The following is a 15,120-nucleotide window of genomic DNA, read 5'->3' as shown; positions in this document are numbered from 1 at the left end:
TCAAATCATCCATCAGACCCAAACCCTCACCTGACGCGCAGGATTTAATAACACACCCTAATTATCTCCATATTTATCCCCACAGATCCCATGAATAGAGCAGAACAATCTGTCTGCTGCTCTCAGAGCCTGTGAATCATCCCCACGAATCAATCAGAACAAAACAAGGAGCTTCAGGGAAAAGGAGCAGTGAGACAGCATCAGGAAGATGAAAAGTTGGACAGAAATCACAAAATCCCAACCCAGAATCAGGATTAGAGGAGCTGCAAGTCTTGGGAAAGGCTACAAAAGCCTTGTGGTCCTGCAGGGAGATTAGGAGGTCAAAATGTCCCATTGAAAAGGGGTTTAGATGGATCAATTTATCCCATCAGGATCCACAGGAGTGAACCCCTCCCTGCCTGGGTGTGCATGCACAGAGATTTCAAACCTTTGTGGGAAGCCCCGTTGTGAAAAGAGCTCATAAAATCACGTCAGTCATGGAATAAATTGTGAATCCTTTTAAGACTCCCATACAGAGGGGAGGATTAAAGGAGTAATTGATGTCAAGCACTAAAAAAACAAAAAGCTGGGTGATTCTTTGGGAAAGAGATTTCTCTCTTCTCCTGAGGAGCAGCCAGGCCTCACGGGCTGAGTCTGAGCCCTGATTTGGGGTGTTTGGGGCAGCATTTACCAGAACAGCTCAGGAAGGGTTGGAACCCTGGTTCCTGCTGGGAATTTCAGATTTTCTGTGCTGGGAATTTCAGACTCTCTGTGCTGGCAGGCACTGACCCCCAGGAGAACACTGCATTGACCTGAGGCCGTGGAGAAGCTTCCAAAATGGAATGGTGGAACTGGGATTGTGGGTGTGCAGTTTGGATAGAAGTGTGTGATATCACAGGGGGGAAACTCAGAGTTTAAGGGTTTAGAATTTAGTAATGTATATAGAGCAAGGTGGAGGGTTTAGGGCAGAGGCTGCTCCTTCTTTACCTTCTTCTCCTTCTTCTTCTTATTCTTCACCATCTCCTTCTCGTTCTTCTCCTCCTTATCCTTTTTCTTCTTCTCCTTCTCCTTCTTCTCCTTCTCCTTCTTCTCCATGGGTTTGGGTGGTTTTGTGTAATTGATAAAAAAGTCCCCATTGCAGGACATGAGTGATTGGTTATTGGGTTAAAACTGAAAATAATTGAGGTGTCATTTCTTAATTAGACAGTTTATCTTTAAAAGGCCTAGCAGAGGGAGAGATAAACCTCCATTTCTAGTTTGTGAGAGTGAAGTGCTGCAAAACTCAGGGTTTGTGAGACTGTGACAGAGACAAGAACAAACAAACACCTGAGTCCCAACAAGAAATCCCATCTCACACATTTAACCCTGACCTTGCCAGAAAAAAAAGAAGCAAAGAACCCACAAGTCAGTGCTGGGGTGTCCCAAGCCAAGCCAAACTGGGAAATCCTGCAGCATCAAAATCCAGTTATTAACAGCAATTGTGAATTCATTAATTTAAAAATATCACATGAAAGAATGAGCGCTCAGAGAGGCCAACTCCAGCTCTGCTGATAACAAATCCTGGTGCTGTCCTGCTGCTGCGGGGACATCTGCTCCTCCAGGAATGGCTCTGAGGGCTGCGGCTCTGCCCGTGGGCACCCAGTAAAAATAGATTTTCATTTCACACCTCTCCAGACGCTCCCTAACTGGCCAGGAATGAACTTCCCCAGTGTCTCCCAGCATCTGCAGCTCAGCCCTTGACTCCTGGGCCAGCCTTCAATGGTTTGCATTCATTTCTGGCTCGGGGTGGTTCATGAATGCTCAGCTCGTGGCTCAGCGAGATGAAAGCTGATTTTTTTAGCACAATCAGCTGCTGGAAATGATTCCTCAAATTCCCCATAAGCACTGGGGAAAGAGCTAAACTGGGACTGCAATAGTTTCATTCTGTTTTCACCAGATTTAGTCTAGCCTAGCACAAAGCTGGGCTTTATCTGTGCCTCAGATTTATCTGTGTCTCAGATCAGTAATTCTGCTGTTAAGGATAACTTTTTATTACTATTTATAGCTCTCCACTATCAGCATCAAACAGAGCATGTCTGACTAAATGCAATTTTGCTGTACCCTCATTTTTAAAAGCCTTCTGCCACTTTTAATCCCATTTAAACCTTTGCTGAAGCAAAGAGCACCCAGCATTTGGTGTTTCTGGAAGAACAGTTTGGTTATTTCAGGTAGTCCCTGAAGGGGGAAGAATTTTCCTCAAACTTTTGGATTTAGACCAAGATTTTGGAGCACAAAGCACCTTTGGGCTGGGAGAATTGGGGCTGGGTGTTGGAGCAGCCCTGAGGAGAAGGATTTGGTGGATAAGAGGATGGATATGACCCAGCCCTATGTGCTAATGGAATCCCAGAAATCCCAGAGCTGCATCCCGAAATTTTCCAAATTATGGCCCTGCAGGCATCCCCTAATTTCTCCAAACCTCAGGAACTGAGGTTTTTGTGTGCTGACCCCAGGGAGCATCACCAAGACCCAGCAATGCCAGCAAGAAAGAGCCCAAAACTGACATCAAAATATTAAAATTCACATCCAAGAAACGCCATCAAAACATTGAGTTCGGACATTTGGGGCTCAAAATTCCCCACCAAAACTCCACCAAAGGAAGTCCTCTGGGAGAAGATCCCATAACAACTTGGAATGGAGGTGAATCCCGAGCTTCTGGTGATTTACAGGGAAATTGCAAACGTGGGGTTGAGGTTCCTGCATGCCCGAGCAGTCCTGGGTTTCACCTGGAATTAGTGACATAATTAACAACATTTCATAACCTTCCACTGAGACTCACAGCCAGAAGGAGCAGTTTAAAGACTGAATTTTCCAGTCCTGCAGAAGGAATGAAAGGAAAAATCTGTGGTGTTGCTGGTCTCCAGCATCTGACTGCTTTCCCAGTAGTAAAACTGGGAACGCGTTATTAAATCCCAGCATTTTAGGAAGAACGGGATAAACTGGGAATTCCTGTCTCCCTCATTTCACTTCCTGGCTTAAGAATCATTTGAACAGGGGAAAAAGTCCGATAATTATGAATTCTAATTCTATCCAGCTTAAAACCCCAGCAAAGCACCTCAAAAGTAAAAGGATTTCAGCACACCCCTTAATTTTCCATAATTCCCAAAACCAATTCCTCTTGGACATCCCTGTGAGAGAAACTGGGTGATAGAACAAAACTTAACACATCTGTAGTTCAATTCTAAAAAAAATTAATACCCCAAATAAACAAGGAAATATCCCAGGGAAGAGTGAGGTAAGAAAGATGGGCAGGTGAAGGAAAGTTGGAGGGGAAAAATAGGAATATTTCAAGGGCAGAGGGGCAACATAACAGGGAGAAACAATTCCAGGCTGCCCAAAGAAGGTGTGGGAACGTGGAAATGTTCGAGGATGGGAGTTGGAGGTTTTGAGGTGTGTGGTCTGTTTGAACAACACCCCACAATTTCTAAACTCCACTCTTAATGTGCCCAAGGAGAACAAGAATTCAGCCAACAACTCCCAGGGTGTTTTTCCTGCTCTGCCAGGCTTTGCTGGGCCAAGAAGAAAATTCCAGAGGCAGGGACTGAGTGTAGAAACTCCAGATGTGAGACCTTTTCCTGGATGGAAAATGCTCCACAGAAGGAGCACTCTTGGAGCAGCAGCGGCTGGAAAAAGCATGGAACGAAGAATTAAAAAAAAAAAAAAAAGCTAATTAATGGTGTAAAAAGGGGTTAATTTTTTAAATTTTTTTTCCCCACATCTTTTTTTTTTTTTTTTTTTTTTTTTTTTTTTTTTAAATGACAGGAATGCAAGAGACCCTGCTTGCCTCTGATTGTCTGCCAGGAGCACCAGGGCTTTAACTCCTGGAGTGGAAATTAAGAAGGAGCCTAAGGAGAGGTGGGGTTGGAGCCTCTGTGGAATTTCTGGTGGAAAATTTGGAATGAAGTCGATGCCCTCGTATTCCAGCCACTCTTCCTCTCAGATTGGCAGAAAAATGTAAACACCAGAGAGAGCTCCTAAGGGGCTTGGGACAACTTTTGGGGGTTTCTTGCTGGTTTTCCTCTTTCCCCCTGGAATTGAAGTATTCCAGCAATAAAGTTCAATTAGCATCACCCACAGCTGTGGATGTTCCAGCCCTGGAAGTGTCTCCAAGGCCGGGTTGGACAGGGCTTGGGGCAACCTGGGATAGTGGAAGGGGCTCCTGCTCATGGCAGGGGTAGAGTAGGATCAGCTTTAACTTCCCTTCCACCCCAAACCACCCCGGGATTCTGTGATAATAAAATAAATATATCTAATTTTCCCCTGTCATTAAATTCCATCCACATTTTCTTTGAGATTAATTAAAAAAAAAAAGAAAATAAAAGAAAGAGGAAAATCCATTGGGAAATCCTTTGCACCTCTTTTAGAGTTAAGATGTGAATGGTCCAAACTGACATCTGTGCTCTTCCTACATTCTCAAAAGACATAAAAAGCCTCCCTTGCTGATGATATCAGCTGGCTTTGAAAGCCCACAGCAGATTTATTATTTCCTTTGGAAAAAAAATGCACTTTGTTCTTCCTACGAGATCATTCCCACCAGCTCCAGCGTGCCAAAAGAAGCTGCTTTGGGAAGAAGCCAAGAAGATGGAGACAAAGTGGGGGACCCCAAGCACAGACTATTTATGGGCCAGGGGAGAAAATCTTGGTGCAATTTTGGATGTCTGCATTTGCTGTGAGTTAATGAGAAAGCTCCAGAGGTCTCATTAAGAGATGCCACCCCACGATCCCATCTTTGTTTCCTTCATTTTCCTTTAAGCTGCTCCCAAGCCGGCTGAAAAGGGATCTTTGTGAGAGAGGACGAGATAAACTTTGGGAATTTGAAGGCAGAGATGGCCTGGACAGATTTGATGCAGTCATTTCGCTCTCGTGGTGGGAACCGATGGTGGCAGAGCTCTGAAAGCCCAGCTGCGCTTCCTTCCTGCTGTTCCAGCATCTCTTTGGGATGAGCAGAGAGTTCCTGGGATACAAATGCAGTGATCCAGGAGTGCTGGAGTCCCCATCCCTGCAGGGATCTCAAACCCACGAGCATGTGGCGCTTGGGGACACAAGTGGTGGCCTTGGCAGCGCTGGACTCAAGGACCTCAGGGGGCTTTTCCAGCCTGGAAGATTCTGTGGCTGAAGTGATGCAATCCAGGCTGAGCTCCTGCCAGGAGCTTCCCCAGCAGGGTTTGATCCCAGATTCCATGGCCGTTCCCTTTTCCTCACTCGCTCCTGGGATCAGGACATGGAAATCCCCCCACCCCTCCCAGGAAATGGGCAGGGACACCTCCCACTGTCCCAGGCTGCTCCAAGCTCTGTCCAGCCTGGCCTGGGACCAGGGATCCAGGGGCAGCCCCAGCTGCTCTGGCAATCCCAGCCTACCTAGGAATTCCCAATCTCCCATCCCTCCCTGCCCTCTGGCAGTGGGAGACATTCCCAGTGTCCTGTCCCTCCATCTCTTTTATATACACACAATATTATATAACACATAAACTATATTTATAACAACAACTTCACTTTTTGTTCCCTTGAATGAATAGCAACTTCCAGGGAATTTCAAATGAGAGTTGTGGCATTGCAGCTGTCCCAAGGAATCCTCTCATCTACCAGGTGAGCAGGCAACATGTGGAAGGATTTCTAACCAAGGATAAACACAATTTCTCCTCTATAAACACAATTTCTGCTCTCTGCTCCCTCCCCAGGACCCTTTCGTGTCCCAGGCACGGAGCCGAGCTGTCTGCTCCTCACAGAAACCAGAGGAGCTGGAAAATTGCATCAGGGCAGAGATAAATCCTCACCTGGGAGAAGCAGGGATCCCCAGGAGCAGGAGGAATGCGAGATGAGATCTCCCACAAACGCTCCCCGATAGTAACTGGGCAACACACGACCTGCACAATCCACTGAAATCCAGCCCTTGCCCTGCAGAGGATTTGCAAAAGTACTGCTTTCCCAATTTTTTTTTTTTTCCTCTTGGAATGCACAGATATCTTAAAAGAATCCTAAATGTGCTTTTTGTGGTTCTTCCTGCAAAATGAAAAATTCAGATTTAATTATTTTTTTTTCAAATCTTCGCTACGAATCTCAAACGGTGAATATGATTTATTGCTTCCTTGGAAGTAGAAACCTGTGGGAGTCAACCCCCTTTTCACACTTTTTCCTGCTGATAATTTTCTTTGGCACGTTTTCAAGCTCATTAGCTGCCACTTGAATGATCCTGTTCCTAAAATAGCCCAGTGGAAACTCATTTTCTCCGGACTATTTTCATCCCAGAAAAACTTTCATCACCGAGATGACTTCATTGCATGGAAAACAGAGAGGCTGAAAAAACAATTCCCTGTTCAAGGATCATGAATGCTCAGGCAGACAGCAGGAGCCGTGGCTCAGGAATGGGAGAGGCAAGGATTTTAATCAGGAATGGGAATGAGATTGGAAATGGAAATGTCCCAGGCCAGGCTGGACAGGGCTGGGAGCAGCCTGGGACAGTGGAAATGTCCCTGCCATGGCAGGGGTGGCATGGGATCAGCTCTAAGGTCCCTTCCAACCCATTCCATGTTCTCAGCATGGTTTTGGATTGGGATTCAATCCCGTTCAAGAGGAACAGACTCACTGGAAAGGGAGAAAAGCTCTGGTGATCCTGATCCTCCCCAATCCCTTCAGCCTCACATTCCTCCTCTGCTTTTCCCTGTTTCTCCTCCCTGTCCTGCTTCCCAGAGCCTTCTGCCCTGCAGACACCCCCATCCTCCCACTCCATGGATAATTCAGGGCAGGAAAGAGACAGAGACAAAGGGGCTCAGCCAGCAGAGAAGGGCAAACACCAGAGGGAGGGAGGAAGGGAGGGGGAAGAAAGAGCAGAGCTCAAACCTCACAACACCAGAGAGAGGTCCAAGGGTGGGAGCTGCTCAACCCACGGACATTTCCTGACAGAATCAAAGCTCCCTCAAGGTTGGAAGGGTCCTCAAAGGTTGCCCCCCTTGAAGGGAGACAGTCAATTCAGCCTGGGCACAACAGATTCATGGAATGGGTTGGGTTGGAAAGGACCTTGAAGCTCATCCCGTTCCTCCCCTGCCATGGCAGGGACACTTCCCAGCATCCCAGCTTCCTCCAAACCCCATCCAGCCCAGACTTGGACACTCCAAAAACTCCTCAAACCAGGCTTTGAGAGAACTTGACAAGGATCAGCAGTCCCAGCCCTTTTGCAGGGGTGCAGGACACTCCAAGCAGTGTTTGGGAGTTCTGACTTGTTTTTCCAACCCATTAGTGAATAATTTATCTTGTTAATCTGAAAGGCTGGAAAGAGATCACTGTCTTAAAGATTAATGGCAGAAACTGGAGGGGGGGAAAGGGGAACATGAAACAAAATTCCTTCAAGAGCAATTTGCTCATGCAATATGATTTATGGCTGATATTATATCAGTGGGGGAATTTATGGAGGTGTTCTTGCAAGATTTAGGAGTCAATCCTATTTTCCTGGACCAAGTAGGGGGGCATTTTAAGAGAGGGAGAGGTTGTCCCATAATCAAACACTGCTCACATTTGCAGCACCTGCGAATCAAAAAATCCTTCCCTCAGCCTGAGCTGATTTATAGGTGAAGGTTTTTGGTGAGTGTTGAAAACCCTTAACTCCAAAAATCCCCTGGAAACTGCCAGTGAACTGTCAAAGAGGGGCTTTTATTCCTCCCTTTACTTTGTAAATTAGGCTCTGACCAAGCCAAGTCTCTGCAAAGCCAGAGCCTGTGCTTAGCAAAGCTGGTCTTAACTGAGCACAAACTTCCCGTGGCAAGGAATTCCATGGGGAAAGTGTTCCTCCCCTTCCCGCAGGTGTGTGAGCCCCAAACCTGCAAAGAGGAAGGAAATCCTCATTCCCACGGGATTCTGGAACTCGTCCCTTCAGGATGCAGCCTGGGTTTCCCAGGGATAGGGAAGGCAGAGGTGGTGCCACCATCCAGAGTGACATCAGGAGCTTTGGCTCAGTGACACCCGCAAGAATCAGATCCCAAATGGGAAGGGGTGGAGCGAAAAGCTGCTCGGAAGCACCAAAGGATTAACACCAATATCTATTGGTCCAATTATTAAATACTATTAAATATTAAATTATCTGTTAAATACTTAAAATATATTCAGTGCAACACATTTACATTGTATATAATAAATTTATGTATCTGATTCTATAAAATGTATTTAATGTATCTGATTTTCACTGAGGAAATGGCTTAAACAGCCAGCAGCGGGTCTTGCTTCCCTGGAATGAGAAATGCAATTTCTCCCCCCAAAATCCCTTTTCCTCTATAACTGTGGAGCAGAGCCCAGCCCTGATTTCCCCTTTCATCATTTCCAGCCTCTTCAAACCCATTTTCAGTCCCTGAACCCAGCATGAATGACACCATTGTTGCCCCCTATCAGTGCCCAACGCTAGGGTTACACCACTTTGGGAAATCAGCAGCGTTGGGACCAGCCCTCCTCACCAGGAGCAGCTTTGGGGGGGCTTTAAAGGCATTCCAGGGTATAAATAAATATATAAAATAAATAAATATCATGTCCTATTTATATTGGTATTTTTCTGTATAATGTTTTTTTCATTTATTTTATATAATTTCTATAATTTATAGAAATTATTTTATTATTTATTTATTATTTCTCATTTATTTTATTTATTTATAGTAATTTATATTATTATATAATAATAATAATATATAAATAAGATCATATAAAATATAAAGAAAAATTATTTAATCTCTAATTAGAAGTAAAAATGCAGATTTGGAGTGGCTGGACAGGAGGAAAAACACAATATATAAATTATATAAATATATAATTTTAAAAATATTATGTGTTGTTTATATTTTATTTATAATACTGATTTATTTTATATCATTTATATAATTTATATAATATTTATTTATTATTTTAATTTTATTAATTTATTATTATTTATATTATTATATAATAATATTTAAATAAGATCATATATAATATAAAGAAAATTTATTGAACCTCTAATTAGAACTAAAAATGCAGATTTGGAGTGGCTGGGCAGGAGGAAAAACATAATATATAAATTATATATAAATTATATAAATATATAAATTTGAAAATATTATGTGTTGTTTATATTTGCATTTTTATAATATGTATTTGTTTTAATATAATTTATATAAGATTTATCGTTCATTTTTTATTATTGATTATAATTATTTATATTATTATATAATACTATAAATAAAATAATATATATAATATAAAGAAAAATATTTAATCTCTAATTAGAATTAAAAATGCAGATTTGGAGTGGCTGGGCAGGAGGGAAACCACAATTAATTCCCTGCACACAAGCATCCTTCCATGGGCCGAATCTCCTGGATTCATGGAGTTGGGGATAACAATGGGAACACTGAGGGATCCAGGCAGGAAACACAGAGCCATTGAGGGTCCCATCCTCCCTAAGTCCATTCCTGCTCTCTTAGATTTCAGCAGATAGGGGGAAAAGTTGAGCAAATTTGATGTAATTGCCGTGCACTTTGCAGCTCCAGTTCCAGGCAGGTGCCTGTCCCCAGGAGCAGGGTGACATCCAGCCCTGCCACCCCCTGACCTTGGATTGCAACTGAAAAAATCAAAATAAAATCCAAAAAAAATTCGAATTCACCCCTTTCTTGGTATTTTATGGGATTTTTTGGGTGAAGCTGCTGTTGTTTCACGGGGGCTGGGACAATCAGGGGCAGGAGGACAGAGCCAGCCGAGCTCTTCACGTGGCACAAATTGCTCCGGGTTTCTTTGGCAAGAATTCCATGTTCCTGCTGGCTGTCCCCTTTGAACCCAGGCAGGATCAGTCATCAGCTTAGACCCCTCCAAAATCTGCTCTTAACGCACCTCTGACAGCTTCAGCAACAAAACCATTCGGATTAATAGAAATTATGATGGGTTTTGATTCTCTCTGGGCAACATTTCTGATTTTCCTCCCTATTTACAGACCACGGACCAGCCTGGAAATGTGGATTTGGTATTTTTGGGGGGTTTTAAAGGTTGCTGTGAAATATAAACTGCAGCAACTTCAAAATTCAACCCTGTTTGGTGTTGAAAGTGAGGGGAATTTCAGTCACCCCCTCCCTTCTCTAGTTCACAAAGGGCATTTTGGACCTTTAATGTCCCAGAATTAAAATTTTTAATGCCAGGGGTTACACAAAACTGGCTGGGATGACAAACATGTCCAGCTTAGCCCCTGGTTTAATGATCTTAACATTTTTTACATTATTATTTATTTTATATTTATTTATAGATTATTTCTATACTGTATTTATATATTTTTATCTATTTTATAACTATTATAATCTATTTTATAACTATTATAGTTATTTATGTTCTTAGATTTAAAAGATGTCTTATATTTCTCTATTTGTTTAATTATCATTTATATTACTAACATTTTAACGTTATTCTTTATGAACCTTTTTAACACTGTTAACATTTATAACATAAAATTACATTTATAACTGTTAATTAAAGCAGGCTCATTGCCTTTGAATATATCCCTTCTGACACACAAATATTACCTCAGAGAGAGCAAATATAGAGATAATTACTGCAGGAGAAAAATTAGAATTACCCAAACATCCAAACCACTCATTTTAGGGTTTTTTCCACAAAACCTTTATGAGAAGAAGTTTTTCCAGAGGTTCAATAACTGCTTAATCCTTGGGAGTATCAGGGATTCAAAAAACTGGATCTGGACACCAGGGCAAGATAAGGTTTGATGTTTTTAACTCTGGTGAAATCTGGTTAAACGGACCAAAAATCCCAAATAAAATCCCATAAAAGAGGCACAAAATAACAGCAGGACTTGTAGTTTGGAGAAACAAATGGGATTAAAAAAATTGTTCTATTTTAATTTATCATTTTTACCTGCAGAGGCATTTCCTGGTGAAAAACCAAAGCAAGCCGTGAGAATAAAACAAAAATAGAAATTTTTCCCCCTCCAAAGTGGTTTTCATTACAACCCTCCCAGTTTATGTTGTGAAGTTTGGGTTTTTTTTTTTTTTTTTTGGCAGATGCATCCTTTTGCTTCACTTACTGAGGGAGAAGGAAACCTGAGAGTTTTTAGCCTGAGGCCCCACATTAATTCTTCCCTTTTTGAGAGATGTTGGCCTCCAGCTTTTGGCCGGGGAAAAAAGCGGGATAAAGGCCACGTGTCCTTTGCATGTATGGCTTGGGATTTGGGAAACAGAGCCCACAGAACCAAAAAGAACCTAAAAAGGGCCTTAAAATGGCCTAAAAACAGCCAAAAAAGAACCTGGATAGAGCCTGAAAAGGGCCTAAAAAGAAACTGAAAAGAGCCTGAAAAGAGCCTGAAATGAGCCCAAAAAGAGCCCGGAAAGAGCCTGAAAAGAGCCTGAAAAGAGCCTGAAAAGAGCCTGAAAAATGCCTGAAAAATGCCTGAAAAGGGCCTGAAAAGGGCCTGGAAAGGGCCTGGAAAGGGCCTGGAAAGGGCCTAGAAAGAGCCTAGAAAGGGCCTGAAAAGAACCAGAAATGTGTCTAGAAGAGGCTAAAAAGAGCCTAAGAAAGGGATAAAACAAGACTGAAAAGAGCCTAAAAAGGAGCCCAAAAAGAGGCTAAAAAGGAGCCTGAAAAGGGCCCAAAAAGGGCCTTAAAAGGTCCTGAAAAGGGCCTAAAAATAGTCTAAAGACAGCCCAAAAAGAACCTAAAAAGAGCCTAAAAGGAGTCTGAAAAGAGCCTGGAAAGAGCCTGAAAGGAGCCTAAAAAGAGCCTGAAAAAAGCTTGGAAAGAGCCTAAAAAGAGGCTGAAAAGAGCCTGAAAAGAGGCTAAAAAGGGCCTTTAAAAGGGCCTGGAAAGGACATAAAAAGACCCTGAAAATGCCTTGAAAAGGGCCTGAAAATAGCTTTAAAAGAACCTGGAAAAGGTCTAAAAAAGGGAGTGAAAAGGGGCCTGAGAAGGGCCTGAAAAGAGCTCGAAAACAGCCCCAAAAGAACATAAAAAGAGCCTAAAAAAACCCAAAAAGAGCCTGCAAGGATTTCTTTGGGTCTCAAAGGCGCCTTCAGCCCCATCATAACAACAACAACAATGAAAAAACAGATAAAAAATGGGAATAATCAATCATCACATGGGAATGAGGCACAGAAACGAAGGGAATGAAGACAAGGAGAGTTCTGGAGCCTCCATCAAGAGGGAGCTGCTCTGGGATGAGGCACCCAGATGGACCCAAAGATGCCTGGAATGGTGATTAGGCTCCATTTCAGCAGCACTCTGCATATTTATGGGAGCTTTTTCCTTTTTTTATCCATCAGATTATCCTTTTATCCACACCACTGATACCCTTCTCCAAACAGTTACTCTTCACCTATTTTTTTTTTTAACAGTAAAATAACAAAAAAAACCCACCCAAACCCACTGAAATCCAGCCACTTTTACTATCTCCAAATTCATCTGGATTGAGGGCAGAGAGATTTACAGGACTGATGGCAGCCAGGGCCGGGGGTCACACGGGAGAGCTCTGAAATTCCTCGCCCTAGGACAGCAAATTCCACAGCAGCTGCAGGGAGCTGAGGGGTAATGACAGCTCTGCAAGGGCTGCTGACAGATGGGAATTGTCCTGCTGCCTGTGCCAGCATCCTGCTGCCAGCAGGAATTCCCCTGCACGAGCATTTTCGGGAATTAAGGTGCCTCTGGAAGCAGCAGCTGCACTCTCTGCTCCTCTGAGATCCCAAACTGGGATGTGCAAACCCAGATCCCAGTTACAGCTGGGCCCTACAAACCCAGAGCCCAAACTGGGATGTGCAAACCCAAACTGGGATGTGCAAACCCAGATCCCAAACTGGGATGTGAAAATCCAGATCCCAAACTGGGATGTGCAAACCCAGATCCCAAACTGGGATATGCAAACCCAAACTGGGATGTCCAAACTCTGATCCCAGTCATAGCTGGGACCTACAAACCCAGATCCCAAATTGGGATGTACAAACTCAGATCTCAAACTGGGATCTACAAACCCAGATCCCAAACTGGGATGTGCAAACTCAGACCCCAAACTGGGATGTGCAAACTCAGATCAGTCATAACCGGGATGTCCAAACCTAGATCCCAAACTGGGATGTCCAAACCCAAACAGCTCTCAAACTGGGATGTACAAACTCAGATCCCAGTCACAACTGGGATGTGCAAACTCAGATCCCAAACTGGGATGTGCAAACCCAGATCCCAAACTGGGATGTACAAACTCAGATCCTAAACTGGGATGTGCAAACCTAGATCCCAATTACAGCTGGGACTTAAAAACTCAGATTCCAGTCACAACTTGGACCTATAAACCCAGATCCCAAACTGGGATGTGAAAATCCAGATCCCAAACTGGGATGTGCAAACCCAGATCCCAAACTGGGATGTGCAAACCCAGATCCCAAACTGGGATGTGCAAACTCAGATCCCAAACTGGGATGTCCAAACCCAGATCCCAGTCACGACTGGGACCTACAAACCCAGATCCCAAACTGGGATGTGCAAACCCAGATCCCAGTCACAGCTGGGCCCTACAACCTCTCCCCTTCCCAAAGCTCTTCCCTCCCTGTCCCAGCCACAGTTTCAGGTCCCACTTGGATTTGTTAAATGTTTAAACCTGGGATAGCTGAACTTTTAAACCTGGATTTGCCAAACTTTTACACTTGGATGTGTCAAATTTTTAAACCTGAAGTAAGCCCTGATATCCTGGTGGGGTTGTGGGAATTCACAATTTCAAAAAAAAAAGAAAACAAAAATTCAGTTTATTCTTTCCCTTGACTTGAGTGGAGAGCAGCAGAGCATTTCCTCAGAGATAATGTGAAAATCAAATTAAAGCTGCTCAGCCACGGTGACCAAAACTCATTAACAAAACGTGCCTTTCACCAAGATTTTGAATTTTTAAACCAAATTTGAGGAAGTGCCAAGGCAAAGACAGGAGCCAGCCTTGATCCTCAAAGGATCCCAAAAATCAGGCTGGCATTTGCATTATCCCAACCCAGGCAGGGATGAATTAAGGATAAATTAATAATTAGGACAGTAATTAATCCTGACCCCACAACTTTGAGAGGTGAGAAGTGACCCACAAGCCTAAAACTGGCTTTCCTGCTGTAAAACAAAACATTAATTATATTACATCTTTCATTTCTGACTTTGGTATCTCATCTAAAAAAATGTGAAATTAAATTTAAATAATTTGAAATTTGAAATTATTTAAAAAATATTTAATTTCCATGCTTTTTAAAGAAATTCTCCCCACTTTTTCTGGTCCCAGATATATCTCAACACCATTAATAAGAAGGAAGTGAACCATGAACAGGATTTAATTTAACTTCTTTCATCTCTTTCCATTCATGCCCTACTTTCTCCATCAGTGTCAAAAATTCCTTCCATAAGAAAAAAAAAAAAAAACAGGCACAAAAAAACCCACAAAACACTAAAAAAAATCTTGTCAGGAACTCTCCCAAAAAAACCGACCAACAGACCAAATATATATTATTATTGTTATTGTTATTGTTATTGTTATTGTTATTGTTATTGTTATTGTTATTATTATTATTATTATCTTTCCTCTGGAGGTTTTGTGGTTCCCATGGTTTTTTGATTTCCAGAATATTTATGGATATTGGAAGTCCCCACTGCTCTTCACTGTGCTGTTAAATCAGAAAATTAGGTTAAAACCGACCCAAAAAGGGATAAAAAGGGAAGGAAACAAAGAAAAAAGAAGGAAAAACTAAAATTTAAAAAGAAAGACATAAAAAAAGGAGAGGAAAGAAAAAACATAAAAAAATATTTAAAAGCCACCAAAAAAATAACAGTAAAAAAATTTGAGATGTAAAAAATAAAGAATTTGAAAATCATCCCCAAAAAAATTAAAACCTACAAAAAGTAAAAAAAAAACCTTTAAAATTCTCCAAGATAAATATAAATTATAAAAGCCCCAAATTATTACACAGTCCATAAAAAATAAATATATATAAAAAACTAAAAAAAGACGAAGATAAAGAGCGCAACTCCCCTCACAAAATTCAAAAATAAAAATCCCCAACAACTCGCACTGAAATTGGGACAAATTACCCCAAATGAACTTCGTGAGGTGACCTTTAAACCCTTAAATCACTTCTCTTTTAA

This window comes from Molothrus aeneus, chromosome 7 (assembly GCF_037042795.1).
Source record: "Molothrus aeneus isolate 106 chromosome 7, BPBGC_Maene_1.0, whole genome shotgun sequence".
Lineage (NCBI taxonomy): Eukaryota > Metazoa > Chordata > Aves > Passeriformes > Icteridae > Molothrus > Molothrus aeneus.
Note: the sequence above shows the minus strand (reverse complement) of the source record.